Raw genomic sequence first — 8,657 nt, 5'->3', positions numbered from 1 at the left:
TGCTTGTTCGAAAACACATCCAAATAAATTCACGTAAAGTGGTTTACTAAAGAATGTTATCATTCAGGGGAAGAAAAAGCGAAATGCGGTCAAGTTTACACTTAATTTCAATATATATTTCCAGCTTTTGTTTCAAAAGACAATATATATTTCTAAATTAATTACGACGTCTCTATGTGAGTAAAAAATTCTCGAACGGGACGTTAAACAGAGTACAATCATCAATCGATATGGCGCTATCGATTGAAAAGCTTGAATTCTATGTTAGATAAATTCTATGCAAAGGAAACAGATATCAAAATACAAGAGTCATTCTGAGAATAGTTCAATATAAATTTTATCGTTTTATGTTTCTGATATCATTGAAAAGAGCAGAAAAATATGCATATAATGTGACGCCATTCATTATTTTTATGACTCAGAGAAAGACATCAGCAAACTATATTTAGTATCATGGAAAATTTTTGATCAGATATAGACTAGGAATAGGATTATAAAATGCTTCTGTGATAAGACTTTTTAAAAAGAAATTACACTAATCTTACTAATGATAAAGCATTAATTTTCTTTTAACAGATTAATACTTTATCAAACCATTTTCAGAACCTTTCAATGCATTTCGTATAGAAGACGTCAGCATATTTCAAACTTGATTTAATTTAATCTCTCTCTCTCTCTCTCTCTCTCTCTCTCTCTCTCTCTCTCTCTCTTGTTGAATAACATGTGCCTTCTTTTCCTGTCTTTTCAGTAAACAGGCATCTTCAGGAACTATGTGAAGAGGATGAACAATGCACTGCTACGGAACATGCATCAAGATGTAACTTACACAGATGTACATGTGACAGGGATCTGGTTAATTTCAAGGACAAATGTGTAAATTGTATGACCTTTATACAATAGATACTTTAATCATGAAATGTTAAAGCCTACAGAAATAAGAATAATCTTTTTTTTAAAAGCATTCCTTATAAAAAAAAAAAAAAAGAATATTTGAAAAGGCCGAATCAAAACTGCAAAAATTTTCAATTTTATCTTGTAGTTTCACTTGTGCTTGGTGATTTCTGTGAACACAGTGAACAATGTATAAGCACAACTTTATATTCACATTGCTCCCATGGTAATAATGGTAATAATGTTTGTACTTGCTTGGATGGATACATGGATTCTGATGGAATATGCATCCCTGGTATGTAGCACACAGAAATCATGCAAGTTTTTTTTTTATATATATATATTTATTGCTGCTTCCAAAACATACTCACAGGTTATTTACTGTTTAAGTCAGCGCGTAAATTTTCGTACAGGTACCTCCAAATATAATTGCTCTACAATTGAAATTACTATTTTTACAGACATATATTTAAGAAATAAACAACGTTAGCGCTTCACGGAATATGCCAGCAGAGCACTTGCTATTCATGACGCCATGTTCACTGAATAATCGTTGTTTATTACTTATATTTGCATTCTGTGATGTTGTCAAGAATATCAGAGGAAACCCTGGCTTACATAACGGTACGACTGTTTGTTCCCAGTAAAGAAAAAAAAAAACATGACAATAAAATGAAGAGACTTGATTAATCAACCTTTTCTCCAATAAATAACAAATAATATACATGGTACTTGCTTCTCAACTACGGATCCATACAAACCGCGTCGTCTTCGGTAATTTTTGTTTTGATGCAGTTGTGACGTCATCGTTCAAAGTTTTGAAATCCTCTGAGAAAAATTAACAATTTAACAATATGATGACAAAAGAGCATGCTTTTATATTGATTTTAACTTAAAAATGATTTACTGTGTTTTTTAAGTCCTTAAAATTCATTTTAAGAGCGGAAATCGTTCTTAGAATAGATGTACTATTACAGAAACTTCGTATCCTCTGAACGTGTAACACCCTTGCGTGAAGATTTATCATTCTTTGCCAAAATAAGCGTAAATATGAACAGAAAAATTAAAGATATAGCAGTTCTTTTTAATTTGAATAACATCTTATTATACAATTTAAAACATTGACCAAAGTTTTTTTTTAAAGATATAGATCAGCAATTTAAATCATTTTGAATTTCTTTTTTTCTGGAGAATATTATTAAAAACTAAAATTTATTCCTTTTGCACAACATTTACTATATATACTTCGGAACGTGTATAAGTAGAGTTGTAGCCTGTACTGTGTGAGTGCGAGAAATGAATTGCACTCATAGCTGAACAAGTTGCGTCTATAGTCTTATGAACGCAACTGATGAGTGCAGGTTCATAGTGAGAGAAATCAGAGAGTATACAAATATTGGTACGTATCATGGACAATGGTGAATTCATTGTTTGTTTGTTTTTTCAGCTCATTGATGATATATTTGTTTAAAATTTGAATTATGAGAGAAGACAATTTTTAAAGAGGGAAGTGTATATAAACCAGACTTCTGTAGCAAATTCGAATTTGTTACTAATAAAATCATTTATTTATTTATTTTAATTGTTAAATTTTATTGTATACGAAAAAGGATAGTTTTTTTTTAAATCTACAACAGAGCATTTTTTAAACTGTAAATTATAGTAAATGTAACGCCATAAGAAACTTCAATGCTGATAAACATTTTTTAATGTCTTTATTCCTTTTACCGTGTATTTATGACCTTAATTCTAGGTCAACTTCCACTGGGTGCTTTATGCAAGCATCATTTACAATGCAAAAGCTCTGATTGTGAAGTCCACTGTTCATTCGAAGGGATCTGTTCCTGCAAACATGGAAAACCGTTTTTGAATGGTTCATGCTCTGAGGGTAGCGTATTTGCAATGCAAATTTTGCATGTTATATCATAATTAACAATGCAATGTCCTCGTATATCTTATTTTCCCTTTGTAAAGAACATGTATGTTCAATGCTCAAAGATTTAATAAAACATAACAACTTAAGAGCAGAGTAGATGACATCAGAGATAGGATCAGAAGTCATTGAGGAGTAAGTATCCCCTGTCGACATGGCTCAGCCGCCTTGAGCCCTCTGTATTGAACCAGTAGATAAACTAATCTGAAGATAATTCAATATGAAAGAACTGAAAATTTATATTAAATACGTCAGTCTACAAAGCACCTTGATAGTTCCAATTCACAGGTAGTATTTACAAACGAAGTCATTTTATCAACCATACAAAAATACGCATATGGATAAGGTTATCTACAAATTACAAAAGGATTTAAAACCCAGAGTGTTCCAAGGCTAGCATGCGTTTCCTGTTATAGCATCAATAAAGATATAAATAAAATTAAGGGTGGTCTGTTTCTAATTACGGTTTTTTGTTATGTAATATATTTGCCTGCAAAGAAAAGAGAAACGTACATTAATAGTAAGTCGGCGACAGAATAGCATCTATCATAATATATGTCAATCAAATAGAGACAGATCCTAAACCCTCAAAGTTAAAATGAATAATGTAATTGAAATAATGAGAACTATTATTTATTTATTTATTTATTTATTTATTTATTTATTTTTTGTTGATTATCTGAAATAATTATTTAAAAGTATTATGCATACGTATTTAATACAATTATCCCTTCGATTGGTAACTAGAAAGAGATTTCAGGTTGACGTAATTTTATACTACAGTTGTCCGTCTACGACTTTAGTTTAATACGATCCCATTCGGTGACTGCATTAATCAGTTTATACTCACAATATGGGCTTTCCTGGCATTTTTTCTGATAAGGAATTAATTAAACAGGTAGATATGCTTGCATTTTATCCATCATAAACTGAATCACGTGACTTTTCACGAGGATTTTTTGGTACATTTACAATGAAATATACTGAGATATCGAAGAGTTTTCAAGCTCAAAAGTCCAATCAAACAAAACAAATAAGGAGTAGAGCAAACACGGACCTCTAAAACTTCAGAGGTGGGATCAGGTTACATGGAGGAGTTGTGAATCCCCTGCTGACCGACCGTGTGCTCCTTGTCATGATCAGGAAATAACGGGAAAATCCGTCGACAATTCAATGCGTAGATAATGGCCTAGCAATTATTATGAAAAACGTCATTTAGTATTTGATTTAATGATAGATTGTATTCGCTGACAAGGTCATTGTATCCATCATAGAACTTACGAAATTATGACTTTAAACGAGACTGTTGATATTCTTGTTTCATCCACTTGTTTGTCAATAACTGTCCTCTTTGCTTACTAACTTACAAAATTGTACGTCGTTCCGATCGATAGGCTTTATTACATCGCGAAATGCGAAAGTCCTTAAACAAAGAAAGCATAAAACAAAAGTTATCGTAGCACGTATCTCGTCTCACATTGGACAAATTTTCTGATGATGAATATTCATTGCTGACAAGAGGGACCTGGGCAAGATCACACCATGCAAAAAAAACATACCATTAAATTTAAACACAGATAAATGTTTAAATACAGATACATGTTTAATGATCCCGCGAGGTGCAGTGGTAGAGCGTTTGTTCTACAGTCGCGGTCTAAGGAGTTTATCCTTACCTGGCGGATTCGAATGTCACTGTGGGACGTGGAGATCGGTCCTTCGAATGAGACCGTATGAACTGAGGTCCCGTGTCGCAGTAATAGCTGACACGAAAAAGATCCCTCACTGCTCATAGGCATGGAAAGCAGAATACAGGTCTAAGAACAAGGTACGGTTTCAAAACAAATTTTGCCCTGTGTTTTTCTAAAAAATGAAAGTGATGTAAAAATTAAAACTCACGCTTTCTGAATCATTGAAATTCCATGTTGAAAGATCATACAAATCATTTTTCTCACATGACCTTCTAAATGCTAATAATGACGTCAGTGCATTTTCCCGTATTTTCTTACAAAGTTGCAGAAGATACCAATTTTCAATGGAATTTTTTTCCAGATAATATTGTCTACAGGCATCGCCCACAAAGATTTTGGGATATGTGATTTTTCAAAGAATTTTTCACAACATATCTGAAAATTAAAGTGGGCGATTGCTGTGGACACTATTTTCTTAAGGAAAACAACCCTTGAAATGGGTCATTTTGAAGCCTTTTTCTGTTTAAGATAGAGAAATGTATCAAATTAATGACGTCATATTTCCAGAATGGTACTCTTTCCTGCCATATTCTTTCCTGATTTATCATAGTCATATAATCAACTAATATTTAAGCCAGTTTTAAAACTTTTTGAAACATTCATTTTTAGGGCACAATAAAGCTAAAAACTTACCTTCTTCTTTGCAGCCCTCCGCCGGTAAAAGGTGGCGTCTCAATATGAGGACATGACCCTTAAACAGTACTGGTGGTTTAACTGATGGACATGAACCTAAAACTTTAAAAATGAAAATTAATCTAAAAGATAATCAAATAATATGTTGTAGAAGAATCGCCATAATCAGCAAAATCGATTGACTTCTACAAGGATGTATTTTGTTTGAGTGCATACGAATTTTTCAAATCAGAGTGTCATGTAACAATGTCATATTGATACATAATGTAAAGACATGTCATATTAATATCTAATGTAAGGATATGTTATATTGATATCTAATGTAAGGATATGTTACACTGATATCTTATGTAAGTGCGTGCTATATAAAAATGTTAGGTAAGGACATGTTATATTAATATCTTATGTAAGGACTTGTTGTATTGAAATCTAATGTGAAGACATGTCATATTAATACCAACATCTATAATTGTGTGATTTTGTATTTGCTTTATCCAAATCGTTTAAATGGTGTATATTTGCTCGGCAAGCCTGGAGAATATACACCATTTCAACAAGTTGGATAAAGCAAATACTTTTAATGTACGGAATTGTCAAATTGATATCCAATGTAAGGACATTTCATTTTTATATTTAATGTACGGATATTTCAAATTGTAATCTAAAGTAAAGACATGTCATATTGATATCTAATGTACGGACAGGCCATATTGATATCTAATGTAAGGACATGTCATATTGATATCTTATGTAAGGGCATGTCATATTAATATTTTAGGGGAGATTATATTTACATCTACATACATTTATTTTTTAACATCGATTGTGCATATCTTGAGCACCTTTATTATACCCGCACTTTCTAAAGAAAGTTCGGGTATATTGTTGTTACTCATGTCTGTCCGTCCGTCCGTCCGTCAGTCACACTTTTCTTTCTCAAATTCCTTTTACATTTTACACAGTAACACAGTATGATAATCATCTTTTGGGAGATGGTTGGTGGCGTCATGTAGATGTGCAGTAAGGTTTCGGAATTTTCATTTTCACCCTGGGGGTCAAATGGGGGTCGAAAAATGACGTTTTTTAATGCAAAAAGCCCCTGGTTCCCTGAACTCCTCTTACATTTTACACAGTAACATAATCATCTTTTGGGAGATGGTTGGTGGTGTCATGTAGATGTGAAGTAAGGTTTCGGAATTTTCATCTTCACCCTGGGGGTCAAATGGGGTCAAAAAATGATGGGTTTTTTATATACAAAAACAATCCTAGTTCCCAGAATTCCTCTTACATTTTACCCAGTATGCTTATATTTTCGAAGATGATTGGTGGTGTCCTGTAGCTGTGTAATAAGGTCTAGGAATATTTTTCATTCTGATAGGTGTTCCATGTGACATTTGTAACAAGTCATAAAAAAGATTTCTGGCTGTGTCCTTTTGTAATAAGATGCACATCAAAGCCATGATTGTAAACTTATTTTTTCACACATCTGGGTAAGATGTCATTCTAGCTGCAGTATGAAAGACACAGTATAAAATCCTAAAAGGTTGATCAATTAAACTAGAAATATGTCCATAAGACATGAATGCCCCGCCGATTGTATATTACTAATGCAACACAAAAATTTGGATTAGTGTATGAATTTACATAAGAATGTTTTGAATAGTTTCTGCAAAATTGAAACTGAAATCTAAAATACAGGATATAGATGATAAATTCTCATCAAATTATGTATAAAAGCATAAGCTTATGCAAAAACATATCTTAAAATGGTTTCTTTAAAAGTAAGCAATTTGAAAATAAAAGAAAGTGAGGTCAAGGTCACAGGAAAGTGCAAGGTCAAAAGTTTTTGATGCAGTTGAATATCTCTCTCTAATATGTATTAGCATATTAAGTTTGATGAAAATATCTTGAATGATTTATTTAAAATTGAGCTAAACACTAATTTAAGAAAAGTGAGGTCAAGGTCAAGGGAAAAGTTAAGGTCAAAAAATGCTGATGCAGTTGATAGCTCTCATCAGTATGTATCAGCATATGAAGTTTGATAAAAATATCTTAAATTGTTTCTTGAAACTGAGCTTTGAACTGAGGTAAACGCAAAGCGCGATGAAAAGACAGATAGAAGGATGGAAGATGGACATGACAAACTCTATATTCCCCGGCCATTTTCATGACAGAGCATAAAAAACTTTTCTTATATTATTCCATTTAAATTTTTTGCTCAAGTAGACCTTTGAGAGAAAGTAAAGGAAAGAGAGAAAATACCGCTCAATTTCCTCACTTTAACCCCCCCCCCCCCCACATTTTGTTCAAGATTTCAAGAAACTTGAATTCATATACACTACCTGAGGATGCTTTCATATTGATATGGCTAATCATGGCTTTGTGATTCTTGTCAATGAGAAGATTTGTTCCTATATATTCCTATGTAAAATTTTGATCCCACAATGTGGCCCCACTATACCCTATGGGGTCACGATTTGTACAAACTTGACTCTACACTACTTCTGAAGTTTTCATATTAATATGACTAATCATGTGGAGGGGGGCTGTTTTTGACAACATTGATTGGGTATGGGTTTTCAAGAGGGTTTTTGCCTATCCAAATAAGTTGGCACATATTGATCAGTTCTGAAAGTTGGCATCTAATTCATTTTTTTAAGTTCATCAAAAAGACTTTGCATTAAAATAATATTATTTGTTGTTTAGAAAATAAATAAAAAAGAACCAAAAATTTATATCCCCCATTATTTCAAAACATAATTTACATCATTAATTAAATTCTGGAATTTCAGACTGGTAATGAATTAAGTATATGAAATACCTACATGAGAGGCTCATGGGTCTCATATTCACCTGAGCATTCAATGCTCGATTTGACAAATACATGTAATGTGTAAATTATAGAATTATTTTGGACTTTACCTTGGTTACCCAAATATGAAGGAGTGTGCATTTAGAGGCAAACACCTTAGTGCGGGTATTACTGTCTTATGACAGCTTCTAGTTACGGATAGATCATACCTCATATTGAAGATTGAAAGTCTTCGACCACATAACGAGCGCCTGCTGGTTAGCTATAATGTAACATCACTTAACACAAGCATGCACTTGGAGGAGCTGATGCCTGCTGTTGAAACGGCCTATGAAGAGTATGATTTTATTATGTTTCAAGCCCCAGCTTAAATGCCATCCTGGATTTAGAGAAATAAAATGGAAATTATTAAAATACTGACACATTCTTAAAAATACAAAGAATGCAATACAATCTTCTCCAGATTACCTATTTTGTCATACAAACATTAAGCACACCTCCTCACTAGTTAAATAATCTGTACAACAGATGTGCAAATAGTATTCTTATGATGGTGGATTCTCAGCTATTAAATAAATTATTAAAAATCATAAACCTCGTATCACACCACCGAAACATTAAATCTATGTCAAGTGATTTG

Source organism: Saccostrea echinata, unplaced genomic scaffold (genome assembly GCF_033153115.1).
Source record: "Saccostrea echinata isolate AGI-Se365-2 ecotype Australia unplaced genomic scaffold, CSIRO_AGI_Sech_v1 ptg000051l, whole genome shotgun sequence".
In the NCBI taxonomy this organism is placed as follows: domain Eukaryota; kingdom Metazoa; phylum Mollusca; class Bivalvia; order Ostreida; family Ostreidae; genus Saccostrea; species Saccostrea echinata.
Note: the sequence above shows the minus strand (reverse complement) of the source record.